Here is a 12,515-nt window from a genome sequence, read left to right on the forward strand (position 1 = left end):
ATAAAGTTTTTCTGTACATGACTGGGTCTTCTGCTAAATTCTCACAGGCCCAAACAACACAATGGCTAAGCCTTGGCAGCAGAGAAGGGGGTTTTAACTCTGTTCTGGCTATGTTTGTGGAGAGGAGGCAAGGAGGCAATGTGAGACCATCTGCCTCAGTGTCTGTCCCATGGGGGAATGCTCCAGGTGTAAGGTGTGTGTTAGCAGCAGCAGGCCACGGCTCTCACTCGGGAAATCTTAAGGAAGGGTCCGTGACTGTAAATGGGCAATGCTGTTGATCCTGCATGTGATAAAACAGGTACCAGCTAGCACATTATAATGCAGAACCTCGAGGAGTCTGACCACATGGAGGTTGAACTCGGCCATGAGTCACTTGCCTCCAGTGAGGCCTTAGCTGATTGGTCTGCTGCTTTGATGATGTCAGTAGTCCCTGGTTAATCAGCAAGAGGGCACAGGTAAGCATGATGCCAGAAACAGGCTTCTCTCACACCTTCCCTATCTTTGGATGGCAGCTGATTGATTCATGTGCGGCTGCCTGGACTCTCCTGACTCAGCTGCTCATTTCTCTCATTCCTCCATGCAATAGGAAAACCACCAGTTTTCAGTTGTTCGGGGATGGACCATTAAGGCACCGTGACCCCTCCCCAGTGGGAAACGAGAATGTTTGTAACAGGACCAGTACGAAGTGAAAGTATTGTCACCATCCAATCCAGTTGGTGCTGGGGATTGCCCTGGGGAATTTGAAGCCCCTTATTTAGTGCGGTGTGCTCTTCCTCATGCACTGAATGTCCTTTCTAGGATTATCTAGATAAGTTCTAGATCCCAGTACGTGAATTTAAAAAGAGATAATGTGCATGTCCTTGACATAAAAACAAAAATAGCAGTTCAGGAGAATAAATAGACTAATGGAAGTAAGGGAGGGGGGAAGAGAGGTCAGAGGGAAGATGGGGTATGCTCAAAGTACATTATATGCTTGCATGAAAATGGTCTTATTTTAACCACTTAAATAAAAATGAAAGAGCTTTTCAAAGGGTAGGAGGTTATCACTGATGTCGACTCAGTTTGTTTCACATTGGTACCATGCTGAGCATCAAAGCCAGGACACCTGGTACACAGGGCAAACATCCTATCACTGAGCTCCACCGCTACCACCGAGCTATACCCTTACCTGTGTGTATAACTCCCTACCACTGAACTCCACCCCTACCTGTGTGTAGAGCTCCCTGCCACTGGGCTCCACCCTACCTGTGTGTTCTGCACATTGGAGTCTATGAATAAAGAAAGTGTTGTTTTCTTGTTTGTTTTGTTTTTGCATTAATCCTTGAGCTGTCGCCCATTTCAAATCCCATGGGGAGGAGACTGACTCACAGGACACTGATTCTTACATCCCCTGGAAATGGTCACAGATCGAGCCACAAATCCACCCCCTCACTCCATTAGCAATAACATGGTCGGGTCCAGATAACAAAAGAATTCTGCTCCATCTTTGTACCTGTCCCTATAACCTTCTAAGTTTTTCCCTAAAGCATGTGTTTGATTAATCTAACTGGTCAGTACACTGGGACATAGAGTACATCAAAATTGAAATGACCAGAGATCACTATACCCTAAAAACCAGCCCAAATCATCCACACACGAACCCAGGAGCAGCTCGCTTCTACTTGTCTGATCTTCCCTTGACGTGTGGGGAGATGAGGAGGTGGCTAAACACTCCTCCAAGATTCTCCTAGGAGTCTTGCAGGCTAAACTCTCTTCTGTGAGAGGATGTGACTGGGCAAGCACATGTAATGTTTATTGTTTACTCAACCCTTTCTTTCCCACGTTCTCTAGCTTTGTGTTCCAAACACGCCTTTGACCTGAGAGCTTTCTACTAGTATCTGATACAAGCATATAAAATTGTACACTATAAAACTGTAATTCTGCTGTTCTTTTTGTCTAAGGATTCAACAATCCCTGCATGCCTGATTGCAATGCACCCATTTTTTTTTCTTCCACTGGCCTGGCATGATCTAGTAATAGGAACACCATTTGGGGTGTGTTGAATGGCTGCTCTGTGGGAGATGCTCCGTGGGTCATTCAGTCACTCTTTTCCCTAACTGTAGCATTAGAGTTCTCCCCAACCTCTGTCTCTAGACAAGGAAATTTTCTGTTATGATCTGAACTACATTTGAAAGCATGCAAGTTACAAGACTGAATGAACAAACGGAGTCTCAGTTAACCTTAATTAGAAGAAGGCACGGGGATATATAGCTCCTCTTTAGCTATCTGTGCAGAGGCCATCATGACAAGACAGACTTATTTCCTCAGTGTCATCCTGTCTCCTTCACTGTTCACTGCTGCTCCACTCATGGCTCTATTTCCGGATGACCTTCCCCACCTCTTGTATTGTCCTACACCCTTCTCCTTCCCCAATCATGGCTGTAAGGTAGTGTCTCTCTGGGAATCAATTTGTGGCGGCCGATTCACAGATATATTTTCTGGAATTTCTAAGGTGTTTGGGGGGTATATAACTTGCAAAATTAAAAAATATATATAAATGACTTTATGTGTAGGCACAAGAAAGTCAGAGTGGAGACTATGCCAATATGACTTGTATAAAATTATTTTAGCAGTGTTGTGAACATGATTTAGTGGAATCTTCCAGAAAGACATTGCTCAGGAAGATAAGATTGTGAACCAGTAAATAACTTCACTGTTTGCTTTAGGAAATTCTGAGACATTGCTTTATCAGATAACAGCCTTATCACTGGGCATTCAGCATGCTTAGCAAATTATAATGTGTTTGTCATTACAAAATCCCAGACCCTTACCTCATGGATGCCATCTCTGAACTCTCAGGGTATGAGTCAAACTCACTTCTACTCATTTTGTCATCTGCAAAGATCCACCACAGAATGAGTATGCCCAGAGCCCAAAGTACCAAGAGCTCCAATCGTACTTTCCCTCCTAAGTTGCTCCTAACACCACAAAGAAGTTGTATCTTCTAGACTTGCATGAAGTCACAATGAACTTGGCTTGGTTTATCAACTTTCCTGGTGGATGTGACTAAGGGTTTCCAACATCTAGGAAGTGCTGTGTACCAGAAAACCCTGTGCCTAGGAACTAAGGAGCACATTATTTTAAGGGATGTACTTTAAATCTTAAATTCCATGGTGTGTGTGTGTGTGTGTGTGTGTGTGAGTGCGTGCGTGCGTGCGTGCGCGCGTGCACGCAGGTGCTTACACAATCCGGAAAGGAGCATCAGATTCCCTGGAGCTGGAATTATGGGTGGTTACAAACCACCTAATGTGGGTGCTGGGAACCAAACTTAAGTCCTTTGCAAGAGCAAAGTGAGCTTTTAAGCCCTTGGATGTTCTTTCCTGCCTCCCCAAGGAGGACATTTTATGACCACACAATAAGGTCAAATAAGCCCTATATGTTATGCTAGAACACAATGCTCAAACGAAGCACAAATATCCAATAAATAATTTTTACGTTTCCATTATCCTTTGCCTTGACAAAAATATCAATTAAGACTGTGTTGAGATTCCATCTTACCCCTGCCATAATAGCCACTGAAAAGCTAAAAACAATGCTAAGTTTTGGTGGGGTTGTGGGAAGGGCAAGCCCTTAAATGGGAGTGTAAACTCGTGCACCCTCCATTGAACTAGAACTACCAGAACTAGAACGACCACATGGTGCAGGTATACCACTTCAGGCGCATGCCCAGAAGACTTTATTTTTAATACAGATACTTGTACATTGTGTTTATTCCCATTCTATTTACAACAGAGGAGAACAAGCCTAGATGTCCGACAGATAGATAATGAAAATGTGTTCAGTGCACACAGGCAGTTGTATTCAGCTGTAAAGAATGAAGCTGTGAAAATTCCAGCTGATCTAGGAATTATTATTAGTGGAGTAACCCAGCCCAGAAAGATGGAAGCCACGTTTTCTCTTTCATATAAAGGGCTCACTTAATCCTTAATAAATAAATAAATTTAAAAAAAAAAAGTTTTTTGGGATTTTTTTGAGATAGGGTTTCTCTGTGAAACCCTGGCTGTCCTGGAACTCACTCTGTAGTATACAAGGCTGGCCTCAAACTCAAGAGATCCACCTGCCTTTGCTTCCCCAGTATGTCACCATCACCTGGTTCATTTTTTAATTATTGTATATGTGTGTGGGTAAGGATGTAAGACATGAAACTAGAGAACCACGAGAAAGGAGAAGGAAGGAGGGGAAAGGTTGGAAATGAAATACATGTGACACAAGAGTACAGAGGAGGTTGTGATGAGGACATGGTAGAGGCAAGAAGGGGAATCATCAAAGGATCTATGAAGCCGCCATAGTGAAACCCATTATATTGTACAAAGAAGCAAACAAAGGGTTAAGGGACCAACAGTAAGTACAGAATGGTTATATAGACTCCTAAAATGTATAGGCTAATCTCTATAAATTCCTGAACATGGAAATTAAGTAGCTCCATGATAGCCAACAGAGAAGTGAAGGAGGGGAGGCTGAACAAGAGGCAAAGGGGCTTTCAGGACTGATAAAATCGACCTACTTGCTTTGGGTATTGACTCTCTAGGTCAATAGGTACACCAGTGCCTCAAAATTTGCCCAAGGTATATGCAATTCATTAGGAATCAATGCTTCCTGATAACTTTCCCTTAAAATCATGCTCTGTACTTGAATTGTCTCAGCAGTTCAGCATCTCCTATTTGTTTTGATAATTTCATGTAGTTGCATAGAGCAGGACGCCTGGGGATATAATTTGGTTGAATGCCTGATCCCTTAATGTGTTTAAAGCGGGATTATGGATCCGACTTCAGAAGGTCTTTAGTGAATGAAACTGGATGCTGGAGAATCATTTCTGCCCTGATTCGGTCCAATGCTATCCAATGAAGGGAAAGACATTAAGGACAGGGGTAAGAACTCAGCAATAGGTTGAATGGCCAGCCACAAGCAGGCAGAGGTTGTAAAGGTCACCAAGGTAAAAGGTGACACAGATCCATATGTACACAGAAAGGCTTCGATAGACGTTTTGTCCTCTGAACATGATTACGCTGAGCAGGCAAAAACCAGGGGACACCTTTGACTGTAACTCTAAGCCTTGGCATTGTTTGCTTGGAATAGCTCTCGCTTACCTATTTATAGCTTGGCTAACAGGAAACCAGGCTTGCTTGTCTTTGTCAACAAAGGGCAGTTAATTTCGAGTGCCACTCAGAAATAGAATTCAATCAGTCGCATCCAGGTCCCGAGTCTATAAAAAGGTATCAGGACGTGCAGACGGGAGATATGCCTGATACCTGTTTTGTAGGGGTCTCACTATTTTGCATTTTGAAATACAATACTTGGACGAGAGGACAAACACCTTATCTGTATGATTTAAGGAATAACAATAAAATACGTGATGAATCCCGTTAGCTCCTGGGTCTGTGTACTCCATCCTTGCCTGCTACCTCCTTGTAATAGCTGTTGTGCAGAATAAGCACCAAACCCCTTTCCCTTATAATCTGCGGATTGTTTACATGCTTGTAAGAATATCTCACGTTGTTTTATGTCTTTCTAGAATTACATGTTTTATGACATAGCCTTCGCTTTTGCTTTGTTTTGTTGCTGTTTGAGACAGGGTCTGTTAATTACTGTTGCTGTGATAAAGAGCATAGTGAAAAGCCACGTACAGAGGAAAGAGTTTATTTTGGCCCATGGGATCTACACCTGTGGGTCATGACCCCCCACGGGGGTCTCATATTAGATATTTCGTATATCAGATATTTACATTGCCTTTGAGAACAGTAACAAAATTACATCTATGAAGTAGCAACAAAAATAATTTTATGGTTGGGGTCACCACAACATGAGGAAGGTTGAGAATCACTTTTCCAGGAGACCATGGAATAGCAGAGAAGGCATGGCAACAGAGGGCTGGAGCATGAAGGAGAGAGATCACGTTTCATTTGCAAACACAGAGAGCATGGAATGAGAGACAAGGCTACCAACCCCCAAAGCTCTGCTGAAGGGATGTGCTTCCTCCAGCAGGGCTCCGCCTCCTAAAAGTACCGTACCTTCCCTAAATCACACCACTGACTGGGGACGTTTCTCATTGAAACCATCACAGGTGCTTACTCTGTGGCCTAGCTCGTCTTAAAACTTACTATGTAGCTCAGGATGTCCTCAAAGGCATAAAACACCCTCCTGCGTTGGTTTCCCAAAGGGTGGAATTACAGTATTAGCCACTTCATCCTGTGCATACAATAATACAAAGCACTAGGCCATGGAAACTAATTATTACAATATATCTCTCCTCCCCTCTTTCCTTTCTTCCTTCCTTCCTTCCTTCCTTCCTTCCTTCCTTCCTTCCTTCCTTCCTTTCTTCACCTTTTTTTTTTTATTCAATTACCTGACTATGTAGCTCTGGCTGACCCAGAAATCACTGTGTAAACTAGGCTGACCTGAATTCAGAGATCCTCCTCCTTCTGCCTCCCAAGTGCTGGAGTTAAAGTTGTTCTTTTCACATGCTTCATAAGCTGATTGTGGACCCATGTACATTTGTGCTTGTATGTGCAGTTATGACTCATTTATTTCCACTGCTGTATAACATTCTATTATATGAGAACACACACAAATATATACACACAGAGAGACACAGACACATATGTAGTATCTATATTAAAGGCACAGAGATTTAGGCAGTGCTAAGATTTGAATGAGAATTGTGGGTCACTAGAGTGAACCTTGAAGTTTAAGAGCCTGGTTCTGCCTCTTGCCCAAATCTGCATCCTGGCTGAATATACACTGTAAACCACTGCCTCATGGTCCTGCTTCCTATCCTTACCTGCAGTGAACTCTATGCCTTCAGAGCATAAGCCCAGATAAGCCCTTCTACACTTATGTTCCCTGATGTCAGGTGTCTGGTCACAGAGACGAGAAAAGTACTGAACGCCAGCCCGCTCTGCACTTGTGAAGTGTCCCCCACAGGCTCATGGGCTGTGAACAATTGGTCCTGGTTGCTGGTGATGCTTGAGAAGGTTATGGAACCTTTAGGATGTGGAGCTTTGCTAGGGTAAATGCGTCACTCAAGGGTGGGTCTTGAGGTTTTATATCCCTGCCCCACTTCCTGCTTATTTCTTCTGCCTGTGTGTGGATACGAAGTGAGCAGCTGACTCACTCCTGAGACCCCATTTTCTCCATCTCGAGGGACTGACTGGGTCTCTTCAAACCAAAAGTCAAAGTAAACCTGTTCTCCCTTAAGTTGCTTCTTGTTAGGTCATGGCGATGAGAAAAGTAGCAAACACAGGTGGACTCACTCTTCATGACAAGCAATGCATTTATGTCTGTAGGCTTGTTCATAAACTACACAAAAATTATCTTTAAAGGGAGTGGCTGCTGTGTATGCTCAGATGACTTGATGCTGATAGCTTGTTTTCAGTTTGGTTCCTCATTTTCATTGGTGTACGATGCTCCTCATTAACTCACTGTACCGGGAATCCTTGTTAAAATTGAATGTTGTTCTCACTAATAGAGCTGTTTAATTTGGTATATAATTTTCATTTTCTCTTTTGCATTTCCTAATTGCTAATAACTAGGCATGGGAGTTAACTAGGGAACTGAGCACAAGGCTCTGTGCACGGTAAGCATGGACTTTATGCTGTGTTTCATGGCCACTCCTCTGATTACCCGTAAAGTTGGTCATCTTCTTATTTGGACTGGTCACTTGTGCCATTTTTCTTTTGAAATGTTTGTCAATAACTTTTTCTGACTTTATTGGTGTCTCTATGGTGTTAGGGGATAACTATTGATGATAAAAATGTCTATGGCATTTGGTGTAGATGTATTCTCCTACATAGTAGCCAGTGTTTGTTCATGTCATAATTTTAATGCTGTTGACATTAATCAGTATTTTCCTTCTATTTTGTCTTCAGCATCTTCTTTTTCAAATTTTTTTTAAAAAAACTATCTTTTCTTATTTTACATGCCAGATCCATTTCCCATTCCCTCCCCTCCTCCTGCTCTCTGCATCTTCCCCCCTTTCTACCCCCATCCCACTCCCCATCTACTCCTCAGAGAGGTTAAGGCTTCCCATGGGGAGTCAACAAAGTCTAGCACATTGCCTTGAGACCAAGGCTCTTCCCCCTGTCTAGGATGAGCAAGGTACCCCTTCAGAGAAAATGGGTTCCAAAAAGCCAGAACAAGCAGCAGGGATAAATCCTGGTCTCACTGCCACTGGCCCCCAGTCTGCCCTGGTCATACAGCTGTCAACTACATCCAGAGGCAGCATTTTAAAGATGATCTTCTTTGTCTTGAGGTTATCGACCTTCTTCCTTACATTCATTTTTGTCCTTAAAGTTTCCCTTTTACTTTAGAGTAATTAAGTAAGCATTTGGAATCGATTTTTCAGGTTCATCATTTAACATGTGACAAAGGGACAAGACTTACTCTTGTGCTTGTTTTGTAATATACCATTGCAACATATTTAGTGAACCTTTTATTATTCCCCAGCGGTCCCGAAAACCAGTTCTTAAATTTGTTTCTCTACTTGAGGGTTCTTTCTTCAGTGTGTTTTCTGCTTTTATAGCAATACTAAACTGCCATGGTTTAAATTTTCATGCCCTAGCTGGCTAATCATTACACATATTTTTCCCCCATCCTGCCTTTTTCTATTCTTTAGCTTATTTATAGTTTTGGAATATCTCTTGTTTACAGTAACTTTATTTCTCAAGGATACTGACTCCAGTTTATATCTTGGTTTAAAACTTTGAAAAACATGGATCATTTTTCAATTTTGAAGGACTAGAGCCTTAGAAGAAATTATCTTACATTATTGTGACTTCATTTAAACAAGTAAATCTTAAATATAACTTTGAACTGTAAGATAACCATTTGCTCTCATGAACAATTAACCCATTGTAGACCACATCTAAGAGTCCATAAATCGGAAACATTTGGGAGCAAGTTCTTTGGTGAGTTTAGGTGGCATGTGATTGGCTGCAGTGAAAGGCAGTCAATTTAAAGAAACTGTCATGTGATTAGGAAGTTCTAGCTCCAGGCAGAACTGGGCCTGAAAAGCTGTAACTCAACATCCAAGGACTGTCTTGAAGGACATGTCAGAATTATTTAGCTTCCCACTTCTTTATCCATACCTACGGTGATTCATCATTTTTAAAATACTTAAATGAGAAGGAAAGGCCCTAATTGAAGTTGAGACTTAAGATGTTTAATTAAAGGTCATGTTTCAAAGGAAGGGTTGTTTGTCTATGGAGCACCAGAAGAAAAGAATTTGCTCTAGTAATACATCTCCTGCTCCTGGGTTACTGTTTTTTTTAGAATCAGAAATGAAGTGTCTTTAGGGATATATAGCAGATTTTTCTTTAGGAATTATCTCCGTTCCTTATACCTAAAGAGAGACGGATGACACAGATGTCATTGTTTCTTATTATAGTGACTACAGAGTTTGTGGTGTTTGACAAGCAGATCTGGACCTTCATTATGATCATGGAGTAGGTTGAACTACCTTCTGTTTTTCAGGACTGGGGGTTGTTGTAAGGAGGCTGCTTGTTTGTTTCCTGGCCACCCGTCAACTCAGACCCAAAATAACTACACAGAAACTGTATCAATTAAATCACTGCTTGGCCCATTAGCTCTAACTTCTTATTGGCTAACTCTTACATATTAATTTAGCCCATTTCTATTAATCTATATATCACCATGAAGCTCTAGCTTACTGGGTAGAGTTCTGCCTGTCTGTCTCCAGTGGAACTACATGGCTTCTCTCTGACTCTGCCTCCTTTTCCCAGCATTCAGTCCAGTTTTTCCTGCCTACCTAAGTTCTGCCCCATCATCAGGCCAAGGCAGTTTTTTTTAATTCATTAACCAATAAAAGCAACACATAGACAGAAGGACCTTTCACACCAGGGGGTTGAACCTAGATCAGTCAAATATCATAGCACTGAGCTACATCCTTAGGTCTTCTGTAATAAGGAGCTTGGGAGATGACTCAGTTGGTAGAGTGCTTGCCAACAAGTAAGCATAGGGACCCATATTTGATCACAAGGATATGCATAAAGAGGTCTGACTTTGGAGCAAGCATTTGCAGTCTTAGCATTGGAGAGGTAGAAGCAGGCCACCTGAAGGCTTGGTGGCCAGTTAGTCCAGCCTTATTGGTGAAGTCCAGATCTGAGGAGGTCCAGTCTCAGAAAAATGATATGGATGGCTTTCCTGAGAAACAACAAGAGGCTGACCTCTGGGATCCACATATAAGTGCTTATACATGCACACCCACTTTCCACCTGAACACATACACACACACACACACACACACACACACACACACACACATACACGCACACATACACACACATGCACATCTACAAGTCATGATGAAATATCACAAGAAATTACTTTAATGTGGCTCAAAACTTGACCTATTTGCTATTTCATCTGTTTTAGTCATCTGCCATGAAGCATCTGAGCATTAGTACGCTCTAAGTTCAAAACACCAGATATCTACCAAAGCATGATGCCACGTGCCAGCAATCTCAACACTTCCTGCTAGGCAGGAAGACTGTGAGTTCCAGACCATCCAGGGCTGATGTGGGAAGGTCATTTGTCTATCTGTTGATTTCATTGGTTAATAAAGGAACTGCCTTGGCCATTTTGATTGGCCAGCCCTTAGGTGGGTGGAGTAGACAGAACAGAATGCTAGGAAGAAGGGAAGTTAAGCAATCGCCATGCCTCTCCTCTCTGGTCAGATGCGATGAAGCTCCAGCCCAAGATGGCCGCAGGTCAGACATGCTGAATCTTTCCCCGGTAAGCCAGCACTTTGTGGTGCTACACAGATTATTAAAAATGGGTTAAGAGCCCTGTCTCGAAAAAACCAAAAAAAAAAAAATGGGTTAAGCAAGAAGTGAGAATTAGCCAAGAAGAGGATAGATATATTGGGCCAGGCAGTGTTTAAATGAATGCAGTTTATATGTTGTTATTTCGGGGCATAAGCTAGCTAGGCAGCTGGGAGCCGGGCGGCAGGAATGCAGCCCGCTGCTCCCACTACACAGGGCTGCATAATGAGACCCCCATTTCCAAACAAAAAGTCAGAACATCACTTACATTGCTCGCCAATCTGATCTCTAATTCCTGATATGCTCAACACAACTACATATTTGGGTTCTGTGTGGAAAATGTGAGAAGATCCTGAAACTCGGGAGGTGACCTGTCACTTGGCAGCTGGAATCATTTGGAGTTTTACTTGCTCAGTTATCATGATGAAAGTTGGTGGCCTCTAACACAGTTTCCCCACAGCATTGTGGTCAGGGACAAAGCATTAACACCTAACAGACAAAAGACAGGATTGTACAGTGACTTATGAAAAAAATCACAGTACCACAAATGCCAGCTTCAGAGATCCCTTTCTTTGGAGACGGGAGGAAGTAGACCTTATCTCTTCAAGAGTGACATCCCAGTGACGTTGAAGAAGAATTCTTAAGTAGGGATGTGTGGGGCTGCCATCAACAGAAAACATGAGTTGCAGGAGGCCTTCAGAGTCTCATGGGCCATCTCTCTACAACCAAGATGGAATAACTTCTTGGGTAAACATCGCATTTCTGGATTCCTGGCCTCACTTGGGACAAAGTTCAAAAGAGTCATTGATTTCTAGATGGATAAATCTGACATTCGGATCTTTACTAGTAATGAATGTGGAAGATCCATGGATTAATAGAAAAAGTAGTTGACAGATAATCAAGAGGCATAGACTCCATGTATACTTTAGACAATTTTCCCTCTCCTGACAGTAGCTCATAATGTGATTTATATTCACATCGATGGCGCCTGAATATCTTGTTCATTTAATATATTCTGTGTGTGTGTGCATGCATGTGTGCATGTACATGTGTACACATGTGAACATGGAGGCTAATGAACAATTTTGAGTGTCATTCCTCACAAGCTACCGACCGTGTTGAGTGAGACACCGTCTTTCACAGGTCTGGAGTGTGCCAATTCACCTAGGCTGGCTGCTCAGTGGGTTCCAGGAACCCACCTGCCTCAGCCTCCCAGACACTAGGGTTATAAATGTATACCACAATACACATGTGGATCCCAGGGGTCGAATCCAAATCTTCATGCTTGTGTAGCAAGCACTTTATCAACTGATTTCTGTCTTCAACTTAATATGCTCTCCCCTTCACTCTCTAGAAATGAAACATGCGTTTATTGGGGAGGTGGTACTGCTGTTGGAAGATGTCAATTTTAAAATCTGAACTATATCACAAGTCTGAAAGCCTTTCTATATTTTTGCCTGACATTTGGAGAAGTAATAAATTTCCTTGTCAGCCAACTAAAGGCCAGTCTTAAAAACATCAGAGCCACCTCCACCTTCACCAAGAAGATCAGAGAGTGAAGAGGAATAGGTGGTGATTTAGAGAAACCGGGACTGCCCCTTGCTAATCACCCATGTTGAACCTTCTTTGGAGAATTTGGAGTTTCAGTTCAAGGGTGGCCATCACTTTCCTTTAATCAAGCCTACCCAAATTTGATGC

The sequence above is a fragment of the Microtus ochrogaster genome, chromosome 5 (genome assembly GCF_000317375.1).
Source record: "Microtus ochrogaster isolate Prairie Vole_2 chromosome 5, MicOch1.0, whole genome shotgun sequence".
In the NCBI taxonomy this organism is placed as follows: Eukaryota; Metazoa; Chordata; class Mammalia; order Rodentia; family Cricetidae; genus Microtus; species Microtus ochrogaster.